The 25948-nt window shown below is 38.1% G+C and overlaps 1 long non-coding RNA gene across 3 annotated transcripts in view; it reads left to right on the top strand.

The window, feature by feature from the left end:
• LOC139003589 (uncharacterized) overlaps positions 1–25948 on the top strand; it is a 161109-nt gene that overhangs the window by 40298 nt on the left and 94863 nt on the right. For all 3 annotated transcript variants that reach the window (XR_011470267.1, XR_011470266.1, XR_011470265.1), the window contains exon 3: positions 22656–22779. This is a non-coding gene — a long non-coding RNA (uncharacterized lncRNA). The remainder of the gene's footprint in view (positions 1–22655; positions 22780–25948) is intronic.

The following is a 25948-nucleotide window of genomic DNA, read 5'->3' as shown; positions in this document are numbered from 1 at the left end:
TGTCTGGTCTAATTAGCATATTATGCTTTTATTAATATAGATTCTTCGTGTTGGATGTTTTATGAGTTTTGAAAAATGTATGATCATATGTACCCATCATTATGGGATAAAGAGTATTTTCACTGCCCTAAAAATCCTCTGCATTCCACCTTTTCTTCTCTCTCCACCCCTCCAGTCACTGGCAACCCATGATCTTTTTACTGTTTCCATAGTTTTGTCTTGTCGTTTCCAGAATGTTATAGTGCTGGAATCATATAGTATGTAACCTTTGCAAATTAGCCTATTTCATTTAGTAATATGCATTTAAGTGTCCTCCATGTCTTTTCTTGCCTTGACAGCTCTTTTCTTTTTAGCCCTGAATAGTAATCCATTGTCTGGACATACCACAATTTCATTATCCATTTTCCTACAGAAGGACATGTTGGTTGCTTCCAGGTTTTGACAATTTTGAATAAAGCTGCTATAAACATCTGTGTGCAGTTTTTTTGTGTGGACATAAATTTTAAAACCCCTTTGGGTAAATATTAATGAGCACCCCTTCTGTACAGTAAGAGAAAGTTTAGGTTTATAAGAAACTGCCAAAATGTCTTCCAAAGTGGCTGGACCATTTTGTACTCCCACTAGCAATGGTTGAAAGTTTCTGTTGCTCCACAGCCTTATCAGCAATTGGTGGTTCTGGATTTTGGCCATTTTAATAGATGTATAATGTTAATTCATTGCTTTCATTTATGTTTCCTTCATGACAGATGATGTGGAGCATCTTTTCATATACTTATATACTATCTGTTTACCCTCTTTGGAGAGGTGTCTTAAGTTTTTAATCATTTTGTTTTCTTATTGTTGAGTTTTAAGGGGTGGAGTTTGTTTCTTTTTGGCATATTTTGGATAACAGTTCTTTATTGGTTATGTCTTTTGCAAATTTTTTTCTCCCAGTCTGTGGCTTGTTTTCTCATTCTCTTGACATTTTCTTTCATAGAGCAAATGTTTTTGAAGTCAAGCTTATTATTTCTTTCATGTATTGTGCCTTTGGTGTTGTGCCTAAATATTTACTCCTGAACCCAAGGTCATCTAGATTTTCTCCTATCTCCTTATAGTTTTGTATATTACATTTAGGTCTGTGATCCATTTTGAGTTAATTTTTGTGAAAGGTGTGAGATCTGTGTCTACATTTTTTTCTTTTTTGAATGTGGATGACCAGTTGTTCCAGCACCATTTGTTTAAAAAACTGTCTTTGCTTTATTGTATTGCCTTTTCTCCTTTGTCAAAGATCAGTTAACTATATTTATGGGAGTTTATTTCTGGACTCTCTATTCTGTTGCATTGATTTTTCTTTTCTTTTGCCAGCACCACACTGTCTTGATTACTGTAGCTTAATGGTAAGTCTTGAAGTGCGTAGTGATGATCTGCTTTTACTAATCTGTTTATTTGGATTAAGACAGCATGAATTAGGTTATTGCCATAAAAGGTAGCCAGATCTCAAAGCCAGTAGAGGTTCTGGTATGGATAGTGTGCTTTGTAAACTCTGAGAGAGAGAGAGAGTTCTAATTCCACATAGCCAGCTACGTATTATGTTGTTTGCTTTAATGCATGTAATAACGTTGGCCACTGTAATTTCACCTTGTTTCATAATTGGTATTCTAAATAACTGTAATTTTATTAAATCATTGTGCTGCTGGTTTTGATAGATTGTATCTTTGGTGAGTGGACCCGGTAAGGAGCAGCCACAGACTCAAACTAATTTGGTGTAAAACCCTAACACAGAGAGACTTAAGTTATCGAACTACTTGTTTATGTTCATTTTGTAGTCAAGAGATTGTCCTACAGAAATTCACTCCTGAAGGCCGCATGGAGTTCAGCAGACTGTCTGGTGGCTGTCTGTCCAAGTTCCTTGAGGCAAAGAAAAGAGACAACAGGTCTTTGTTCTTTGACAGCTTGATTGAATGTATTCAGTCCTGGGTTTTGAATAATTTTTTTAACTAGACATATTTTGCACAGTGAATAAAATTTCTTTGGTATGAAATTTAATCCTTATAGTATCTTCAGAATAATTTAAACACTTTTCAGATCTTCATATCTACTGCCCAGCTCTGGGTAGGTGTCCAAATGCCTTTACTATTTGAGAATAAAACTCTACTTTCTGATTTTTTAATCCTTGGTAACAGCTAGGAAATATAGAAAACATGTATTTAAAAAAAGATACAGAAGATTATTGGTTTTACTATTTCTCTTGATCTTGCTCCCTGCAAGCATACAATATTTGACCAATCTTCTCTAATTCTTATGTTTCCCATTTACTGATTAATGACTAAAATAATGTATAGAAATAATAGACAAATTATTACACATAATAATAGGCATAATAATGCACAATTATCTCAATGGTAATTTAAAAAAATGGCTGGAAAAGCAGACTTCCAAGAGCTTATATGAAAAGGAACATGAACTTGGAGAACAAATTGTTCTCAACCAGTGCTGGTTGTTCTTTAAATTTTTTTTGTGATCATAAACATCTTCACTTAAAATTATTTACTATAGGTTAGCTTAATATGATACCTTTTGCTTTATTAAGGTATTGTTCTGATTTTGTTCTGTCCTTTTTTCCCCACCAGTCCCATGCATAGTACAAGGGTGAAGGAAATGTTACTCACCTCTGGTGCCCTAGCAACCCGCCTCCTTTCAGAAATCTGTACTAGTATATGGAGAGGGCTTAAAAGCAGGAAGGAGTGAGTGGGTGTGTTGGTGCCTTCAGTGATGTAATCTTAGCTGACTGTGTTTGGGAGGTTACAAGGGTGTCAGCTGTTTTTCATCCTTCCACATTCTATCGAATTCAAACTGGTTAGGTTAACAGTTAGAAAGTTTCCATCGTTGATGAAGAGTGCGAGTGAAAGAATTGACCCAGCATATGGCTTCACAATATTGGCTATCCTAAACGTTTTTCTCTGCTTAAATAATAACCTCATCTCTTATGCATGCCATGCTTGAAATCGTTTCTTTCAAAAGTGGCAAATTGTTTAGGTTGTATTTGTTTTATAATCTGGTTTGGTTTTAAGTAACTCAAATAATTTAGTTAATATAATTATTTCTATTCACCTTTGTTTATGGGCATGGATGTGTGCGCGTGCGCACGTGTGTGTGTGTGTGTGTGTGTGTGTGTGTGTGTGAATGATTTACTTAAACTTGGCCTGGCCGGTGTTGCTCAGTGGTTGAGCATTGACCTATAAACCAGGAGGTCACAGTTCCATTCCAGGTCAGGGCACATGCCTTGATGCCCACTAGAGGGTGTGCAGCAGGCAGCTGATCGATGATTCTCTCTAGTCATTGATATTTCTCTCTCTCTCCCTCTCCCTTTCTCTCTGAAATAAAAATAAAAATAAAATAAAATAAAATAGTACTTAGACTTGAATGGCAACTGAGCAATCTTTCTGGACTAAAAGGATAGAAAGTGTTTATTTTGCTGTATGGTGGTCCTAATGTGTTTGCCTCGTTTGAAGGCTCAGAACCAGAATATAAAATCAGTGACACTGGCTTTCAAAGTAGCAGTTGGCCCATGTTAAGCTGGAATGCTTTCTTCATGTAAGGAGTTTAGAAGTAAATGAAGGGAGAGAGGCAAGTACAATATTGACTATTTATTATTAAAATAATACTGTCAAAATTCTAGATGCTTCTCATTCTGCATGAAAGGAAGCTGTGAGTCCAAGGGGAAAAAGAATATCATCCAAAACTCGAAATCCTTTGTAATTAATCCCTGCCTGGTATTATGGATTTTGGAGAAAACAGTATGTATTTGTATTTTTCATTTCTACTTAACTTGATTTTATAATCTTCCATATTTGGCCAACTGCTTTCTGAGGACATATTGTACACATGTTCTGATGCTGTTTGAAGCCCCTGTGAGAGAAAAGAGTTGATTGAAAGCTTTCAGTTCTACTGAAGTGGGTGGCCAAAGAGCTGGGACCGAACAGCTGCCGTCCACCCATTGAACTTTTGTCATTTATGAATTATTTTCCATGCCATCTGGAGCAAGAATGGTGCCATGGTTTAGAGAAACTCTTTGTGGGGTGCATTCATATCCAGTGCTTATATAATTTGCTTATTACCACATTCTACTGAAGTTCTAAAACCTTTATTTGCTTGAAGGCTTAAGATGTAAATAAATATGAGTGATTTCTTTGAATGTCATATTAAAGACACTCCCTCCACCGCTACCAACATTTTCCCCTCCCTCTCTCTCTTCCAATGACTACATCCTGCCTGCTTTCAGCTCCAGTGGAAAATACATTAATCCCAGAGTCTCCATGAGGTTTCCTGTTTGATGACATAATCAGAAAATCCTCCTCACATTGCCCTTGGGGTTGCTGCCTGGATGTTATGTTGTCCTGGTGGGTGTAACTCAGCCATCAAAAAAAAAAAAAAAATCAGCACAGGTCATAAACTCAGAGCCTGAAATGCATTTATATCATGCTAAAAGAAATAAAGCTGTGGGCATGTCTGCAGCATTAGTAGGGAATTTCATTAATGTGCAGATTCTAGCTAACATTGAATGCATTAGCTGGTGACTTCTATACATATAGCATTAACTGGTACAATGCCACCCGCAGGAGGTATTTGAACTGCTTCAGTGTAAGCTGTTAGACTACATTTTGTGGGAAAATACCGCAAACTAGATTTTGGTAGTATTGATTTAAGTTAGATTCTCATCCTCCCCACTATATCTGTTTACCTAGTGAGTTTTGCCTTTGGTTTTTGACCAAAGGAAGCTGGGACAAAGAAACTTATTGGAAAGGGTAAGAAATAGAAGAAGGGGTTACATTTTAAAATGAAAAAGCAAGATGGCATCTAACATGTAAAATGGTTTGTAAAAGTTCTGAAGTTAAGATATTGTGGGGAAAAAAACTTCAGTAGCTGTGGATTAGTTGGATAAGGAGAAACTGTGTTATAAAAGTTGATCCAAGAATATGATATTTAGATGCCAAAGGGCATGTACAGCTTCTCAAGTTTAGAAATTATTGGCTTAGGCAATCGAACATATGCTCAAATATGGATTTTTCCTTCGTGATTTGGAGACTTTTTCATGTTTTTTGTGTTGTTGTTTTGGTAGGCTGCCATAACCCTCCATTTGGTTGACTTGGATCTGGTACCTCCTGCCTTGGATCTTGGAAGTCCAGGCTTGATTGGCATTTGATCAGGGTGAGAACTAAGAGCAGGCCCCTTGGCAGGATTTACAAGTTCTAGATGCAAGCTGCCTCCATGATTATTCCTCCTGTTGTTGTACTCTTATGTCTAATTCAGGGGGTACTGGTAGGAGAAAGAAAAGATGTTTCCTGTTAGAGTTTCTTTGGAGGGAGTAAAAGAAGAAGAAGGGGGCTTTAGCCTCAGCCCCAATGAGTTGAAAGCCCGGGAAGATGCCACCATTGGTACCTTTTTGTATCAGAGATGTTATTGGGTTTTTCATATTATAACCTAAGCAACAATATACCTTTCACAGGTGCTACCCATGTGGTCGGGGAGTCTGAACTACATAACACTAAATTAAAAAAGAAATGATATTCCTTTATGTCTATTGTGAACATTTTTGAATTTTATAACTCACTACTGGATGAACTCTAAATCATAATTCTGGATTTCAGGTTCTCTGATTTGTTTCCTCATATAATGGCTGCATGTCCAAACCATGAACATATAGTTCATTTAAACATCGTATGGCTTGTACAAGAATAATGGTTCCATCTACCCCTGCCAGGTGGAAAAGGATCTTCTATCACATCTGATGGGTGAATCACTTTTTGTACTGATAGCATCTCTTCCAAATGTCATCCTATTTGAGTACAATTGATGACAGAGAATCCACTGCTTTCCTAAGTCCATTTAGTCTTTGGATACTTCACATGCTTATATTGGTCAGAAATCTGTCAATTTTCCATTTATGGCGACTTTGTACTATACCCACTTAGTTAAACTAAAACTATAATTTGCAGAATCCCTTTCTCACACAATTCCCTTGTGTAGTCCTTGGCTAATTTGGGGCACAAGAGAAATGTGTGCAGTGTGTTAGAGGCAGAAGGGAAGGGCCAGCCTGTTTTCATGCTCTGAAGATCGGAGTAGGGAGCCAGGTGCTTTGCAGCTCACATGCATTATCATTTATTTCTGGGCCCCAGGGCAGGTGTGGGACTGCCCTTGGGTCTCCCCTCCTCCATGTCCTGTACATCTCTGTTGGCTTCTCCAGGTCCTGGACAAAGTGTGCAGATTTGCAGTAAAGGCACCTTTTCCACCTCATCACCCAAGATGTAGTTGGTTAGAGACATGTTTTCCTTTTTCATCTCCCTTCATATCTAGCTCCTCTTCTTAATGGCTCACCTGCTTGAACTATAGCAATTTATGGCCAAACAACAGACACAGCTCCTACAATTGGTATAAGAATGAACTCCTTTAATAATTTTTTTTCACATATCACCCACAGTGATATACGTCACTTCCTTAACAAAATCTAATAAATTATTGGTCTATTTCTCCCCCCTCATGACATACATAGTTTAACATGTGACATATATTTGAAGATAGCTGTTGGTCTCTTATCTTTCCTAGTCATTATTGCCATTTCTCTAATTTAACAACTATCATTTCTTCTAGTATTCTTGATAGAAGAAATATGATTTCTTCCTTCAACATTGTGATAAATGCTTTCTAGTTATCCTCTATCCCTCTTACAATTTACCCAAAAGGTTGAATGCTGTTGCCCAGGTGGATTGTGACCAACGGAGTGAAGGGGTAACTAATTCTTTTTACTCTAGATATGAAATTCAACATGGATTAGCAAATTTACCATTTCATAAATCTCACTATGTTGAATGATTCAGAGCATCTGTATGACAAAATGGTACCCATCTGGGACTCTATTCATGTCATTTCTCAAATATTTCCCCTCACTTCTGTTTGTCAAGGTCTGTTTGATTCCTGCATCTGTAGTTGTTTCTTGTCCCAGGCTTTGGTCAAAATGTGAAGTCAAAAAACTTGAGGCTATATCCCAGCTCTACTATTTTCTAGCTTTGTTATTTGAAATGAGTAACATAACTGCAATATCTAAGTTTCCTCATTTGTGAAATGGAAAATAAAATGTTTAAACTCCCTCATTGAATAGTTACGAAGATAAGAGTAATATTGCCTATAGGTGTTGGGATAAAAAACAATAATGCAATCTGAAAATATGATAAATATTCCTCCATAGGCTTCAGAGTCATTGGTTAAAAAATGGTGAAGCAATAGGACCAAAGACAAAATATCTCTAGGGAACTTGCATAGAATGGCAATTATTGGATGTTGATGCCAATTGATTCAAATGTTTCGTGTAACCAAGCGCCCTAGCATGCAGCCCATATTTTTACATTTTGTGTGTTGGCATGAGAACCTTTGTTAGGTTTCTTATTCGAGTTCAAGTATATTTTGTCCAGCGAATATCCCTGATCTGCCATTCTACTAGCCTTGTCAGAGAAAGAAATGAGGCTTGTCTTGTCTCTGTTGAGCCCACACTGTGTGCCAGGATTGCCGCTTTCTTTTCTTGGTTTTTACAACCATTCTTTGAACAGTTTGCCAGGAGTGTTTTCCAGGACCAGCACTATATGCACTGGTGGTGTGTGGCACTGGCTTTCTCTCTTTGTGTTTTTCTTTCCTTTTCTTTTCCTCATCTCCAGTCTGCTGGCACGAATGCTCTTTCTCCCTCAGTATTTACAAGAGGGAAATTCAAGAGCAATCAACTTTTTGTTTGAGTCCAGGTTGCAGTCACATTGGCTTATCTCATCTTTGCTGAGGTGGTGGTAGATCCCAAGCAGCCGTGAGCTGCGCTTACTATTGTTAAGTTAAGAATAGTTAAAATCCATGTAATTGGAAGACCTTAGGAACATATGCCTAAATATTATAAATGCATTTAAAAATCCAGTATTGCTTTCAGTTTCCTTATGAAAGCAAAATCAACAACACAAAAAGCCAATATATATATTATTAAGGATATTTTAATAATACAATTTTATTGCTAAAAAATGCTGTTTTATTTTTATTTTAAGTGAAGAAGAGCATAATTGAAGCCCATTACATGAATTTTTTACTTTTCCCTGTTAATTTAATATGGACATGGACAAAGGATAAAATGATTTGCTCTTATGGTTTTGTTCAAAGCAATAATACTAATAAAACTGGCTATTAAGCAACTATTATATTCTATGCTATGTATTAGACATTTTACATTTATTACCTCATTCAGTACAATTACTCTGCAAAATAGGGGTTTACCAATTTTGGAAATGAGGGAACTGAGACTCAGACAATTTTAGGAAAATGCTTAATAAGTGCCAAGCTGGAATTTGAATCATCTGATTCCAGAGTTGCAGGTTTTTCCATTACACCACAATGTAACTTTGAGTGACATTTTCCATGAGACTTTTAAGTTTTTTCTTATTTAATATTATGATGACTGAGCTGAGTGGCCTTTAACTTGGGCCATGTCAGTGGGAATTGCTTTAATAAAGCTGTTATATTAATAAGTTGAGTGATTGTTGAGTTGGACTGCATTATACATTTTAGATGAAAAACATTTACCAATGAATAAAGAGCTGCCTTTTTTCAATTGCTGGTCATAAGTAGAGATTCTGCTTTATTTATTACAAATCAATTAATGGTCCTTTCCTCTAACACCCCATCAATCAGTCCCTCGACATTGAAATTGATAAGGATACCTCACCAAAAGAAATCAATCGTCCTTTGTCATTTTGACAGGAATTAGCCATACAGGTGAATTAATCCAGAATGCAATAGAGAATTACCTGCAGGCTATGGCCTAAACCTAATTTCGTAAAATCAAAATTGTCATAAGAAATTTCACAATCGATGATAACAAAAGGCTTTGCCCCTTGATCCCATAGGAAGGCTTAATTTGCCTCCCCAACATGAGTGGAAACCACTTTTGTTTTTTCATTTGACCACTCCAGTCTCATAGCCAGATGCTGTGGAAAGGCTTGAGATAGTGTGTGCTCTGTTTCCCAAGGCTTGGTTGGAATTTAAACCATTTTAATAGGGGACTGTATAAGAAAACCTAATGTAATGCCTGAAAAATGTACAGTTGCAGATAGGCATGAGGCTGCTTTCTGGCTCTGCCACAGGTTTCTGTCATAGTAGTCCAAAGGAGAATTTTCATTAACACAGGCTCAACAGAGGAATGTTTGAACCTGTATGAGCACAGTCCAACCAGAGCTCTATGCATACAATATTACCAATAGCATGTTGGAACGCAGCAACCCCAGAAGCTGCATATTTGGAATCTTGTTTGAAAGGGTGATTGCAAACATGTGAGTAGTGACCATGATTATTTCCAAAATTAGAGTATGCTATTTCCATAGTACTTATGGAAATTTATTTTTAAAGAAGTTTAAGGATTAGACATTAAGAATCCTCTCTACTTAGCTGTATGATATAAAGTATTTAGGAAACATTTGTGTTTCTCCTAATTCATGTTTATCCCCAGGTTGAAAATTTAAAACATTTTTAGCCCCTTCCTTTGAGGATATTGCCTAGCTTTTTTCTTTTCTTTTCTTTTTTTTAATATATGTCGGTCAAGTCCTTTATTAGAAACTCATCCAAATAAGGTTTACTTTTGAATCCTGGTGTTTAGATAGCTTTGGGGAAACTGTATTTAACAAAATGACAGTACTTATAGTAAGACAAGTAAGCCTGGAGTGTTGTTTTTTCAATTAAAGAAAATATTTTAAAGTTACCATAGTTTTTAGAAATATAACAGTGGTTTTATATGCTTGTTTGTCCTGTGATGTATTTGGAAACCTTTCAAAAAAAAGTTTACATTTTTATGGTATATAACCATTATATAAATCTTTTTAAAAATTTATATTTATCGGGGTGACATCTATATATATACTAGTAAAAGGCTAATATGCAAAGTGTCCTCTCGGGAGTTCAACCGGGAGTTCAATCGCTCACTATGACGTGTGCTGACCATCAGGGGGCGGTGCAGAACGAAGGAAGGACCCGGTCGACAGCTGGAAGGAAGGCCTCGGCCAGCAGCTGGAAGGCCCCGATCGGCTCTGATCACTGGCCAGGCCTAGGGACCCTACCCATGCACGAATTTCATGCACTGGGCCTCTAGCTGATTAATAAGATCATATAGGTTTCAAGTGCACATTTCTATGACACAAGATCCATATATTGCATTGTGTGCCCACCACCCAAAGTCAAATCATCTTCTATCACTATATATTTGCCCCCCCCCCTTTACCCTTTATTATCCTCCTTTATATAAACCTTGATGTTAGTCTCTTTTACTGGCTATTTCTTAAAGAAATCTCAAATACTGGTTCAGTTCAATTTGCCATAGGATAAGTTTTAAGATAATTTGTTGATCTCTTGATATTACCCAGTACATGACACCTAGAGGTAGAGTAAGGGATTTGTATTTGTTTTAGAAATTGTACGATTTGTTTAAAAGTGGTGTAGTTCTGCCCTAGCCAGTTTGGCTTAGTGGATAAAGCATTGGCCTGTGGACTGAAGGGTCCCAAGTTCAAATCCGGTCAAGGACATATGCCCAGGTTGTGGGCTCGATCCCCAGTAAGGGGCATGCAGGACGCAGCCAATCAATGATTCTCTCTCATCATTGATGTTTCTATCTCTCTTTCCTTCTCCCTTCTCTGAAATCAATAAAAAATAATTAAAAATATTTTAAGGGTGTAGTTCTAAGATATGATTATACTATCATCAGCCTCTTTTAGTCAGCACTTTGTGTCCATGAAAAGAAATGCTCTGTCCATTTTCCATAAGTAGTAGTCAAACTTTCACCTAATTAAAAAAAAAACACAAACTTGTTTTCAGCTTGCTTCTACTTACATAAGCAATCCTATAAGTGGCTGGTATTTTGAATCAACATAGTGATGGTATTGTTAACTTTATTTTAATTCCAAATGTGAGACCATATGCTGAGTCATCAAATAAGTCTCTGTAATTTAAAAGGAGTTGAAATCATACAAGATATGTTCTTTGACAATAGCAAAATTAAATTAGTAGTTCATAATAAAAAGCCTTCTAGAAAATTCCTCCACATTTGGAAATTGAACCACACACTTTTAAATAACTCATTGGTCAAAGCAGAATATATTTTGAAATAATAATAAACTATACCCAATATATCAAAGTCTCTGGAAGATGCTGCCAAAGCAATATTTAGAGGGAAATGCATTGCTTTAAATGGTTCTTTTTGAGAACAAACTAAAGTTGTAAGAACATACAAATATAGTTGGTAAAACTATTAAGAAATTCAAAACAAAAATCAGAAGAGTGGTTACCGGGAGGGAGGAGGATTGTGATCTAGGAGGATACCACGGAGGGACTACACATGTTCAATTTATTTAACTGAAGTGTGATGTGGGTGTCTATTATGGGTTGAATTGTATCCCCCATATTTATGTTGAAGTCCCCACCATTAGTACCTCATGTGATGCTATTTGGAAATAGGATCTTTATATGGATGATTAAGTTGAAATGGGGCCTTTAGAGTAGGTCCTGATCCAATCTGGTGTCCTGACAAGAAGAGGAAATTTGGGCACACAAAAGATATTCAGTGACACACAAGCACAGAGGAATGAACACCTGAAAGAAGTAGCTAGAGGATGGCCCTCTACAAGTCCAGGAGAGATGCCTCATAAAAACCTAACCCGGCAGGCACATTAATCTTGATCTTCCAGCCTCCAGAACCGTGAGAAAATAAATTTCTGTTATTTACAACACCCTGTCTATGGTACTTTGTTATGGCAGCCCTGGCCGACCATTATTTTTAAAATATGTTTTTATTGATTTTAAAGAGAGAGGAAGGTGAAGGGAGAGAGAGAGTGAAAGAAACATTGATCTGCTGCCTCTTGCACATCCCCAATGTGGATTGAGACCACAACCTAGGCATGTGCCCTAATCTGGAATCAAACTGAAGACCTTTTGGTGCATGGGATGACATTCAACCAACTGAGCGACACCGGCCAGGGCTATAGTGTCCATAGTTTTAAAACGTTTTTTATTACACTTGTCTTCAATATTTTTGTATCTATTTAATAATTTATAAATAAATTATAAATGAATAAATGGATAATATATTGAGCCCAAGGTTGCCTTTCTGTGTCAGAGCATGCTAATAACATTTTCAGAACCCCAGTTTTAATATTTAAACTTACAGGAGTAGCTGTGTGTAAATATTTAAAATGTGACAACATTGTCACTTGCGGTAATTTTACATACCTCAAAGTTGTGAGCTAAATGAGAAAATCTAAAGCCCTTATGACACATGCCAGTACAACACACATTAGCTGTGTTATTACTAATGCTGCCGCCAATATTGTGATTATTTATTGCAGTTTAGCTTTCTTGAAAGGTGTAGGATCCAAAATGAATCTCACACAGTAGAACTTGTGAAAAGGTTAGTGAGTTAAATTTGAGAATATAGCTGTTTCCTATTAGCCCGAGGTTAAAACATTTTGGAGTGAGAGAGATTGTGTGTCCTCTTGGGGATGGACTGTTCTAACTCCACCTCCATCATGGTCTCTGCCTTCAGCTACAGATAATGAGAGATACATTTCTCCTTCCAGGGCTACTTTTGCCTTTAGGACCACACTGGTACTTTTCCTGGGGAAAGTTAAGAAAGGAAAAGAAGGGAGAGGCTGGTGCTGTTGAGTTACTTAGATCTAAGTTTATGGACCTGAGTGGCTGTGTGTGTGTGTGTGTGTGCGCGCGTGTGCGCACGCACCCATGTATGTGCATACTTAACATCAGGCATATATAAATTGGCATTTTTGGAGGGAATGACATTAATAGTCAAAATGCTGTTGATGGAGAGATGAAAAGAATTGCATGTGGAATGTGCTGTTATTAAAGAGCAATGGGGATTGACCAATATTTTTCTAGAAATTTGTAAATAAATCTCTCTTCTTCCTCTTTCCTCTCTCTTCCTTTCTCTCTTTCCCCATCCTCATGCCTGAGATTCTAGAGTTAAAAATGTACTATTTGGATTAAAGACACTGTGGTCTCTTCCAAGAATTTATTTTTATATGCTGAACATCTTGGAAAGTAAGACCTTGCTCCACATGAGGAAACGATTCATCATATTGCTTTCCCATATGGTAGCCGGATTGAGAGTAAGGATGGGGAGTAGATCTGGAGAGGTGGCTATAGGTTGGGCTCAGGAGTCCTCTGTCCAGAGCATATACCCTCAGGGACTTCACTTCACTTTTCTCCAGAGTATCTGAACTTTGTGTTTTCATTTTGATAATAGTAAACTGATGTAAACACATTCTGAAGCATCTGAATGGTAATGTTACAACAACATCTTCCCAGGAAACTTCAGCACCTGTGTTTACCTTTGTGCCGGCCCATAAGTAGTAGTGTTTGTTTCTGGCTAATGATTGATTTATAAATGAAGAATTTCTACCAGGTTTAGGCTGGATGACACCCTTTTCTAGTATAGGTTAGAGAAAAAGTGGCAAGAGAATTGAGCCATCCTGCTGCCCTAGTAATGTAAGCGCCTTTTATCAAAGGAATCTTGGTTGTAGCATGAGTGCCATAGTCAGGCTGCAAGTGACACATTTATTGTAGCCAAACCTCCTCTATCAGATGCAATTAATAGTGTTAAATTGTGTTCTATAGCATTTCTTGAAATTTTCTTATACATTTACTTTGGCTTTGTAATTGTATAAGGCTTAGAAGCTTAAGGAGGTTGTGTCTGGTGTACATATTTTGAAGATCTAATAGAATATTTTAGGTCAAGTCTGGGAGTATGTGGAAACTTTTGTAGGTTACTCAAACTTAAGAAATGCTGGCCTGGTGTGTAGCAGAACACATCAGGATGAGTGCTGGAGTGAGGGTGAAGGAGGCCTGGGAAGAGACGGGGCGGTTAGAATGAGAGCTTTGATGGTTGGGGTTGAAGAGGCTATGGTAAGCTCTTTGGTAGGTGTCCTGGATGAATAAAAGGGGCCTATAACAGGATTTGAGTAGGTTCTCCCCCAAATTTGATCAAAGTCATAATTTGGCCCATGGCAGGCACTCTGCGGGAATTGTTAAATGATGGAAGAGCTATCTCAAAATAATTTGACATCTCTCTCCTGGATTATTTCAAAACAAATGCATTTCTAAAGAGATTTATTATGAAAATTGAGGTCAATGATTTCTATAAAGAAAGGTGAAGTGGTGTCAGATCCTTTCCATTTAGCTACTGGCAGGTCCACAGGCCAGATGTGGGGTCTTACACTTGCATGGGGAGCAAATGGAATCAGCAACAGTTAGACAGGAGGGCAGAGGGGCCACCAAATAGTGTGACTCCCACACCCCATGTATTTGGTAGAGTCTTGTGCTAATGCTGAATTCCTGTGTTTACACTGCTGTTGAGATAAAGCAATTTTATTTCTATTTCCTTTTTAGTTCTTCACTAACTAATCTCACCTTTAGTTGGATTCAGAGATGAACCAGCTTTCTATCAATTTCTGAGAAAGGGATTGTGTCCCCAGGTTCTCCCGTAGTTCACACATATTTGCAGGAAAGGAACTTGAGATAAATGTTCTTATCATCTTTTAATTTAACAGAAGTATAACCCTGTCTAAATAAAAATGCCAGTGTTTTTAAAAATAAACACAGGTTAGAAAGTTAACATGTCGCTGATTATCTCTATGAAATAGTACTACGTAAAAATAACAACGACAGCAGGAAGTAAAGCAGGAGAGGCTGTGGTTTCTGGGCCTTTTTGGCACGTTAGTATCCTAATCAAACATGTATCCTGCAAAACTAAGGCATTTTTATTATACTAGAATTATATATGACCAAAAATTTTTTTTAAAATCACTTAGTTGAATAAGTAATAGAATTACCACTAGATTTCATTGAAGATGTAAAATTGCTTAAGGTTCTATGTATGTGTTTAAGTATTTATATTTTATCATGTGTATTACATATATAATGAATAACTTATGTTTTATACATAATATCACATGTACAATGAGAAAGTTTTCAATACATACCGCAATAAAAAACTATTTTTATTTTGTGTGTTTACCTTTTTATCTATTTTGTTCCACTCTGTGGCGGAAAGAGCTGCAGGGGGTGAAAATCCAGTCTTTCCATCTTATGGGAGGGAGACTATGTTCTCATGGACAGTGTTGACTTCAGCAACTTGATCTGAAGCTGGAGTTAGTTTGCAGCTTACATGGTCACTTCCATTTTATATCAGCATCAAACACCAAAAAGCAATGCTTCTCAACAAAAAAGCATAGGGCAGGAAGTGGGGAAAAGAGAAAATGAGACTTGAGAAAGTAACAATACTGATCATTTGTATGTGAAATTAAATTAACCCCAACGAAATTAAGTCAGCTGCCCTGGTTGGTGTTACTCGGTTGGGCATCATCCAATAATGCATCCACCTCAGGGTTGCTGGTTTGATGAGTCCCCCTCCCCCAGCTTGATGGGGGAGGTGCAGGGGCAGTAGATGCTTCCCTCTTGCCTCTTGCATTCTTTCATTGATGTTTCTCTCTCTAAAAATCGATAAAATATTTTTAAAAATTCAGTCACCTAACGAAAAAATAAAAAGATATTTTAGAAGGTATGAAACCAATATGAGATCCTAAGATAAAAAAGAAAGCGATGTTGAGTTTGAAGTATAGGAGAAGATACAGGAAAGAAAGCACAGATAATAACTGGAAATGTCACCAAGTAGGTTTAGGTTTCAGATCTTTCCTTAAATGACACCCATTAAAACTTCATTAAACTAATTTACATTTATTTTATAATGAAAGAACTTCAAGAAATTTTCAGCTAGAATAGGATAAAAATGTGTGCTCCTCCCTCTTCCCCATAAAGTATTCATTAATGGATTAAATGAAATGAAAGAACAATTAGAATCTAGATTTTGCTTTAGCAACTTATTCCTTTGACTAAGAGACAAAAACTGCTTTCTTTCATGTTCAAAGTGATTCTACATGGACTGACCTGTGCATATATGTATGTGATGCTAAAACCATGTTTAGATAAAAACATAAATATGTACAAATGAATGACACTGCAACACACACATAACTTCCACAGACATGCCAACATCAAATTGTAATTTAGATTGCTTAATGGATTTCCCAGTGATGATTTGTCTTAGGGACCTCAGGTATTTCTTATTAATAAACTACCAGAGCAAGGTTTTTCTGTTGCTCTTGCTATGAGTAAGCGAGTGACAGCATAGAATAGTGTTGAAGGGTACGCATCAAAGGGGACATGGTGGAGGTTTGCATGTGTGCTAATTATCAGCAGTCACAGCGTTTGGGGTATGTCTTTTACTTAGATCACGGGGATGTAATACAGTTAACGCATATTGCATGCTTTCTGTACTCAGTGATGTTGAAAGAGCGTGATGGGAGTTACCTCCATTGAAACTTCACAACAGCACAATGGTCAGATGAGGAAACTAGTGAAGCTCAGATACGAAATTTCCCCTGACCCTCTCCTGGGAACCTAGTATCCTGGAGCTGGCATTTGAATTGGGGTCCCTTGCTGGAGGGTTTTCAGCAATCCCCTTTGCTGCTTCTCCAGGACAGGCTTGAATGCTAGTGATAAAGGTCAGAGTGAGTTCCAAACAAGCATTGTTTAATTTGGGGTTAACAAAATTCAGGGGAGAGGAAAGATGCCACTATATGGAAGAGTCCCACAGGAGATGGGGTTTTATTTCAAATGCCAAGAGACTAAACTGAATAAAAGATTGAAGATTCTAGCACGGGGAATGGTCTGAGCAGAGCAGTGGAGCAAGTGTCTGTTCGGGACCTGGAGGAGGTGAACTTGCCTGGGGGGGGGGGGGGGCTTTGTGTGGGGGAAGCTGGGACATCAGTTCTGCATTGCTCATCAGAGTTGTGTGTGCTGATGGTGACTAAGGGAAATTTGGGGTCAGATTCCTAAATCGTGGATGCTGAGCTCAGGAGTCTAGAGCAGTGCTTCCCAAGCTGTGTTCTATGCAGTCCTGGTGTCCCAGGAGCTTTCTTGTGAAAATGCATTCTGTGGTCAAATAAATGTAGGCAACACTTCGCAAAGTTTGTACGAATTTCTCAGTCTTGAATTTACTAATTTATACTGTGTTTTCCCCAGAAGGAAGAATCAGAGCACAGAATCTTTTGTTTCTCAGAATCCCCATGAACAGCTACTCTGCGTGCTAGTTCTGTTTCGTGCTGTTGGAAAACACTGGCTCAGACTGTTCTGTGCAGGATGAGACATTAAAAACATTTCTGAAGAAGACAATAATGAGAAAGTATGACTTAAACTTTTATGCTGCTTAAGACTGCCTGCGGTTTTTAATTCTCTTAGGCACAGATCCAAGCAGCCAATTTTTATAAATACAGAGAAGTCCTAAAATTTCATGGAATCCCAGAGTCACTTATCAGAATGGATTTTGATATTTCTTTTTACTTTAGTGTTTTTAAAACTTTAAATGCCGAGCTTCTGGCTTCTGTTGCTCTCCTTATTGACACCGAGTTTGAAAGACTGTTTCCTTATTGATCTCATTTATTCAATATTAGCATTTCCTTGGGCATCAGGAACGGAAGAGAGGTGCAGACGGAGGGAGAGAAACATGACCCCCCCACCCCAGGTTTCCTGTAGCATTCTTCACATTGGTGATGAAGAAAGGATTTACTAGGACCTCATGTGATAGATAAGGCCATGGTGAGACTGAGGCCCTTTCTAGTCTCTCTGGCAGCTGTTGATAAAGCTTTTAATGCCATTTCTGGCACCCTGGTCTTAAAACTCCACTCTGACACTTTGGTCCGGTTGAACCATGTGACACACTTAGCACTTGTGTTCTGCATTGTCAACTCCAGATGATCACAGGATCATGGGAGAGTGAATCCAAAAACTGCTCCCTCCTTTTTTGAAGTAGAATCACATGGACAATTGAATTTCTTCAATACCCTTGGTTGCTTTCTTCTCTGCCTTTAATAGCTGTTTTTGGGATCTTGTTCTCTATGTTTTGAAATAAGGTAGCAAGTAAATGTCTTAGGTAGAATTAACCATGTGAGAACATTTGATCCAGACAAATGTTAGCAGAATTGAAACTACAATGAACTCAGTTCGCCGGGAAGGCCTTCAATTAAAATGTATTCTTTACAAATACAGGTTGATACATCAATTTCTGATAGAAATTGTCATGCTTACCAAGGACCACGAGCCAGACATTTGTATCATTCTTTTAAACACATATTTAGACTGCAGTCATGGAAATTGGGAGAAAAATCAGGAGGATGAATTGCAGAATACATCCTGAAGTTTTCTTAAAAGCAATACTGCATTTAGACCAAACTCAACTTTGAAAAGTGGATAAATGTGTGTCAGGAGAAAAGAAAAAAGGTGTCCAGGAGTGAGTGTTTCCAACTTGTTTTTTAGTATCACTTACTCTATTTTTTTTGGTCACCCTAAATGGTCAAAAGTTTTTCTACAGCCAACTGGAATCCTTTTTAATTAAACTGTCCTTAGAAAGTGTGTGTCTGAGGGTGTATTGCTATTTTCTTTGGTTTGTTTGTATCTGGTACTCTTGGAGATTTTTGAAATAATCAAGAAACACTTATGTCATAGACACTGTTTACTGTCTTTCAACAATAGTTTACTTTTTTTTTTTTTGGTTAATGGGACATGTGGTGTTGGAGCATGTATTTGAGAAACAGGACAGACAGCATGGAGGTCGAGGGTGAGGCACTGAAATCCTTCTGCTTAGATTCAAGGCCTGGCTCCACTTCATACTAAGGATGTAATTTGGGGCAACTCACTCAGCCTCTCTGGACCTTGGTTTCTCCTTTTATAATACGGGGTTGGTGATAATAGAACTTACCACATATGTTTTTTTGTAGATATTTAAGAGCTTAGAATAGTATCAGATACATAAGTATTAAATAAATGTTGGCCATTATTACTAAATAAATTACTAATAAATGTTAGGCATTACTTTTAGATTTTATTATTTGAAAAGGTGGTTTCCTTCTTATTTTTGGTGGGTTACTGCAGGAGGGGGAAGAAATTAGGCAGGAGGGCAGTATAATTATTATTTTTTTAATACACTGGGACATCTTTAACTGGAAGATAGGACTTGAGTGTTACGTTTTTATGTGTATGCAGAAGCCATATCACTTTCCCCTAGATAATGGCAAGCTTCAGAACTCTATGCAGCTGTGGATGTGACTTCTAGCTTTGTGTTCTCTACCAGAAGTGTTATTAGAAAGGGGACCTGGCTCTGAGTGGGTCTGCCTAGGGCTGGCTGGTAGTGTGTGGGGTCTTGACTTTGTGCAGGAAAGATTTCACAACATGAGTCCAGGTGATTTTGAGAGTATGTTTATTAAAGCTGGGGACAGTGAAACAAGGGAGGGCCTAGGATAGAAGAAGCAACAGGAGAACTTAGGTGGGGCTGCTTTGGTTCTCTAAAAAGTCAGAGAAAAGGGGGCCTTGGAGGTGGTTTGGAGGGTTAGCCCGGGAGGAGCTGCCACTGCCCATTGCCCCCTGGTTGCAGGTCTCATGGGACCCTTAGAGTTTAGGAGACTCATGCCTGTGGGAGAAGAGGAGGGCGGGTAGAGAAAAAGCACAGGCTGGGCTCTTTGTTTTGAGGGTTTTTAAAGGCTGAGAGTTTAGGGGAGATCTTAGGGGATATCTCAATAGAATAGTCATCAGCTTTTCCAGGTGGGCTCTTTCAGGGTCCTAGTCTCCACTAATTGGTCAGTGCCAGGGCAGGGGGGTCATTAGTCATTACAGTAAGTCCTGGCTTCACCCACCTGGTTTTGCTGCTTTTCTGGGCCTGGAGCTGAAACACAACTGAGGCCTAGATGTTATCTCTAGGGAGGTAATTGCTGTATCTGGCTGTAAATTGCTCAGCCAGTTTGTTCAGCTACCTGTCTCAGTTTCCCCATTCCACTTGCTAAGGAATTTTCCCAACTAGTTACTATCCTTCCTCAGAAGGTTGAAAATAACCTGAGAAAACATTTAGTTTACCTTCCCAGTTTGAGAAACCTTCTGTGGCTTTTGACACTAAAGTGTACAATGTTTATGGTCCCCCCAAACCATAAACATGTGTGCCAATGGCTGTTATTGTGGTTGTCAGTGATTAGGGGGAAGGAGCCCTATAAATTCCAGACCCTGTTGGTGACAGTGACTGGGTTTTTTTTTTGTGTGTGTGCTTTTTTGGTTATGGTGTTAAGTGATTAAAAATCAGGTTATTAGTTAACCATAATATAGTTACATAGCTAAATTCCACAGAACTGTATTTAATGCCATTGCTGACCATAAAATTGAGAGTTTGATATTTTAGGATGACTTTTGCTTGTTAGATGTTTGTCTTTGACATAGTTTGAGAAATATGTTCCCTATATAAGTCCAATCTCATCTCTGAAGTATTCCCAAGTTTTTTGGTTTAGAATTTTTCCTGATAGTTTGCCACTAAGTCAGAAACTGTGATGTGTGTTTGAGACATTCCAAAACCTTTTGAGTCCATAGCGCCTAAATTCTTTCTCTAAATGGTTTCTCTACATCTGTATTATTATTTCAGTTTCTTCCCAAAGTGATGACATCTAACCCTGTATCTTCAGTCTACAGAGCTCACATTTGTTTTCTCCTCTCCAGAAGGCATTTCATCCATGTTATACTATCCCCACCTCAAATTCAGTGTCTTCAAAACAGAATAATTTCTCAAACTATGTCCATCTTCTTTCTTGCCCATCAGCGCCTTAGTAATGACATCCTTATTCTTCTGGTTACTGATCACAACAATTTTGAACTTTGCCTAGCCTTTATCCCTTTATCCTTTTTAGCCACACAGTCCCTCAAATCCTTTCATTCTTCATTGGTACTCTTTTTTCCCAACCATCCGTCTTTCATCTTATTTCCTCTTACTTGGTCAGGACCTCATGGCTTCATGCCTATATTATTAAAACAGCCTTCTAACTAGCCTCTGAGACAAAGATATTCAGTACTCTCTTACCTGTGTAGCTTTCAGATTAAAGCCCATTAGGTTTTACTCCTGATTAACACTGAGAGTGGTTCGAAGTAAAGCCCAGACTCTTCAATCAGCTCATCTGCATTTGGCCCTACCACCATTTGCCATTAACATCTTCTGTTTTGCAGCAGGAACTTTTTTTTATGCTTAGTGTCATAACTTTATCACACCGGTCTCTTTCTTAACTTGTTTTGTTCTAATCATTTGGGATCTCCTCTTCCCACATTTCCACTCATCTATCTTTCATCCATTTCTCATGAGCTTCATTTCAGTTCATGTCTTCCCATTGTCCTTCAGATATATTTCTGCACTTAAAAGCCTATAACCCAGTGGTTCTCAACCTGTGGGTCGCGACCCCTTTGGGGGTCGAACGACCCTTTCACAGGGGTCGCCTAAGACCATCCTGCATATCAGATATTTACATTACGATTCATAACAGTAGCAAAATTACAGTTATGAAGTAGAAACAAAAATAATTTTATGGTTGGGGGTCACAACATGAGGAACTGTATTTAAAGGGCCAGAAGGTTGAGAACCACTGCAACCCTTCTTTTATCTTTCTCTCATTTATTGCCTTGTAAGAATACCTAACTGTTACTGTCCATTTTTTAAAATTTCCAGTTAATATTTTTCATTTTTATATTTCCATGTTTTATGTTTTTCACTTAATCAGTTCTTAACTCCCCAAGGGCAGGTATTATTGCTTATGTGGATATTTTCTCTCAGAATGATTTATATAGTAGGTACTATATAAAAACATGTGAAGTGAATCCATGGTTAATATTTGGGGGAGTCAACATATGCATGACTTTGCTTGGGATCAGATGAGATGTTATGAGTCAGCATTATATCAGTACTATGCAAATGTAAGGTGGTGTGATTAATTCTGGGTATGTTTTTGGCTTTTGTTGATAATGTCCTCCATTCTGGAATATCAACACTCCCTGAACTTCTCATGACCTTGAAGTTTAGACAGAGACACTGTGATAGATATGTTTTCATAATAGGTCTTACACATAAGATCTAATTTGTTCATGTTTGTTTATTTACATATATTTTACTAGGTCATTTATGTATTCAATTTGGATATTTGTGAGTCTAAAAGCTTCTTAAGAGAGACATGCTATTTTATTGTCACCTCTGCCTGCTTTGGGGTCTTCATTATGGGGCTAAAGAACCTTATTTATCTCTAAACTCATTGGTTGAGGACTGAGATTATATCAGACTCTTTTGCATCTTCACAGTAAACCTCACTGCCTTCCCACACGTCATCCTTCCCAGACTGTCTAATCTGGAATTTCAGATGCTCCCCCTCTAAGCCATTTCCACATTTCAGCTAGTACGAGCCATGACAAATTACAGGCTAGAAGGGGAGCTGCTTGCATTCTGTAATAGAGCACTGTACACCTAAGCATTGTGTTAGAAAGGAATACAGAATCTATAGCTGATGTATAGCATACATTTTCTTCCCAGACAGATCTGTGTCCTTATTAATTTTTTTCTCATCCTTTTTTTTCAGGTGTCTATGTTTGTGAACATATTGGGCTTGTTGCTCTCTTTGTAAATCTGTAGTTACTGCTCTGGAATAGTTTAACTTGGTGTCCTCTCAGAAGTATTCCCTCTTTTCCATCATCAGGTCATCCCGGTGTCCTCCCCGAACATCCTTCTCAACTGCCCCTGATGCATGCATAGCTGTTCTCTCATGTCCATTCCACCAGATGGCCTCAAAGCTAACAGACAGAAAAAGAAAATAGCTAATGGTAAGAATTTTTTTCCCTCTTAGAAAATGTCTAATACATTTACTTTTAAGTGCTGCCAATGCAAGGTTTTTCTTATGAGTAGATGGTATTTCAAAATGTTGCTTTTAGGATATTAAAAGTTTAGGAACTTTTTGGGGATCCCTTTTATGGTGGTGGGTCAGGAGGATGAAGATGTAAGAGCACATTATAGATAACTTTTTCAAATATCTCCCATTTTGGAGATTCTGAGTTTTAGATCTGAGTTCCATTGACTTCTAGTGTCACCCATTGCATAACCCATCGATACCTTAAACTCAGCATAGCCAAAGACGAACTCATTCTTTCTGTTCTACCGTAACCTTTTATTTTGTGTACTTCAAAGACTGGTGTTATCATTTACCTTTGCCCTCATGCCCTACCAGCCACTCATTCCGTATTCAAGTATCCTGCCATGTCTTCTAAATATTTTTCTAATCCATCCCCATTTTCTTATTCTTATAGCTCCAGCTTTGGCTGTTTCAATTACCTTCCTACTGGGCCATACAATCTGATGTGGATAATCCTACCCTACTCCCACTCTCTCAAAAAAGGTCTCATTGAGTTATTTCCCTTATGGGCTAATGAATACAATTGAAGCTTTTAGCGTTCCATGTCCCAGCTGTCTCATTTCCATAATCTTTCCACACCTGGGTCCACTAATGTCTTTGATTTCATGGTCTAGTCATGATCCCAGTTCCTGAGTCAGTCCTGATTGAGCCAGGATGCATGTAAATGTTTTCCATCCCCCTCTTCCCTCTTCCCAGGTCCAATGGGCACTTAAAGTTAAGCCACCACCCTGGATCAGAAATTCAGTGGCCCAGTGATGTCCTCTGACTTGCTGAATCTCTACTAATTTCCTCCCTAGTATTCAGAGTGAATTTCCTTTCCCCATGTGCTGTGATTTGGTGGCTGTGATTTGCATTTCTTCCATCTATCTTGACCTAATCTGGGCTTTTATTGGGATCCTATTGCCAAAATTTGGCCAGTTACTCAGTTTAGTAGTCTAGCATATCTTTAATGCTTCAACTTGGACTTCAACTTCTTGATGGTTGAGGTGCCTGAATTATTTTTATCAGGACTGGTGATTGTGACACCCAAGAGCACCTGAGAGATGATTGTTTGCTCCCTGTGTGTATTAGTTTTGTATGACCCCAGTAACAAATTACCACCAATTTGGGGGCTTAAGACAACAGAAATTTAGGTATCAGCTCTCTCCAGAGTCCTAGGGAAGAATCTGTTCCTTGTCTGTCCCACCTTCTGGTTGCTGCTGACATTCCTTGGCTTGTGGCTACATCACTCCAATATCTACCTCCATGGTCACATTGCCTTTTCCTCTTCTCTCTGTAGTCAACTCCCCTTCTGCCTTCCTCTAACAAGCATTCTTGTTACTGCTTGTAGGGCCCAACTGGCTAATCCAGAATAATCTCTCTCCATCTCAAAATTTAATTTGATCATTGAAGGTAGTATTTACAGATTCCAGAGATTAGGACCTGTTATCTTTGGAGGCCCTTACTCAGTCTGCTGCACTGTGTTTTACATACCTAATTTGGGCTTGCTATTTCTCCTGGAATCCCAGGTCCTGACCATTCCTGAATCATGGTTAAGCTTGTCACCCCCTTTAGCAGAACTGTTTTCTATCGGCCTCACCGACCCATAGAGAATTGGCCTCAGCAATGCTGTCCATTTCCCCAGAGCCTGTCTCATGCCTGGGGCAGGTATCACCTCCCCTGCGTTGTTCATTTTGCCTCAGTCTGATATCTTGAATTATAGGAAATATCAAGTCTCTTTTCAAAATATCATCCTGTGATGCTCCCTCTCTCTGCCACAAATCAAGTCTCTTTTCAAAATATCATCCTGTGATGCTCCCTCTCTCTGCCACAAAGACCTTGCTATTCAGGCTCTACAAGATTGTCTCCATAGTGCTTCACGTAGGACATACTGATTAGGACATAGAGACATGCCCTGAGACATAGGCTGCTGCCTCCTTATCTAGAAAGCCTCTTTCCTTCTTCCGTGTGTGGTGAAATAGTGCTCATCGTGTAAGGTCTTGTCCAAGATTTTCTTGTTCAGATTTTCTGAAAATTTCTTGAACTGCACCCCTCTCTCCTTTTCCATGCAGAATCAATTACTCCATCACTTCTTCTTCAGCACTCTGTTTGTGCTTAATTCTTAACCCATTTTATTCTACTTTATTGTGTCTACGTCTCCTTCTTCTTATACTGAGTTTCATGAGAACCAGGAATAGGATATTTCTCATCTTTTTTATTTAAACCTGACACATGACCCACAATAAATGCTTGATATAATATATAATATAATAAATGTGTGTATTTGATCAGTTTCAAATTTTCCATAATTTAGACTATCTTAGGATAGATTGATATTTAATAATCTATCAATTTCCTATGAACTTCCAAATAATGGTTATTTTAGGTGGCTTTGTACAGTTCATTTTGGCTCTTGTTCCCAGTACAAATTGGTTTAACATATTCTAATTTATATATTCTATGCTTAAATTGTATTCACTGTAAGGGGTCATTACACTTAATCCTCTGGGGAAACCAGTTTACTTTAATATGAGACTTTACTACACGGAAAAACTACCAGTATAATGTTGACACTTTATTGTCTTTTTGTAGATTTAGACATTTAAGCAGGAATCTGGAATTTTATTTGTCAGGATTGCTTCTCTTGAGCCATTGGCTATGTGTTGAAACCGTACTGGGGCTTTTTTAATCCCCCCTTTCCCTGGATGCTTTGTTTGGTTTGAGGAGATTGGAATTTCAGCATCATTTTTTGTACCTTTTCACTGGAAGCTGCATGCAGAATTGCCCACTACCTCCCTGATCCTAAAAGTACTGCCCTGTGAGTTATTAGCCCTGTTGCATTGCTGGCATCTGTTTTCTATTTCTAGGAGTTTTGTAGAGAGTGCCGGTATTTTATTTCATTGCATGTCTTATATTTATGGGAAACTCAAAGGGCTTTTGCGGATTTTCTTTTTTGGTATCTAATCTTCTAACAGCTCTCTGAGGTAGGTGGCGTGAAGTTTTATCTCCATTTTGCAGGTGCTATAACAGTGGTATCACACAACTTGATGTAGGCCCCATAGCAGGTCAGGGCCCAGTGGAAACCATCTCCTCAGTTTTTTCAA

This window comes from Myotis yumanensis, unplaced genomic scaffold (genome assembly GCF_028538775.1).
Source record: "Myotis yumanensis isolate MYYU_CA2020_CCGP unplaced genomic scaffold, mMyoYum1.0.hap1 SCAF_2, whole genome shotgun sequence".
NCBI classification, from domain to species: domain Eukaryota; kingdom Metazoa; phylum Chordata; class Mammalia; order Chiroptera; family Vespertilionidae; genus Myotis; species Myotis yumanensis.
The sequence above is the reverse complement of the archived record's forward strand: the minus strand, read 5'-3'. Positions and strand labels throughout refer to the sequence as shown.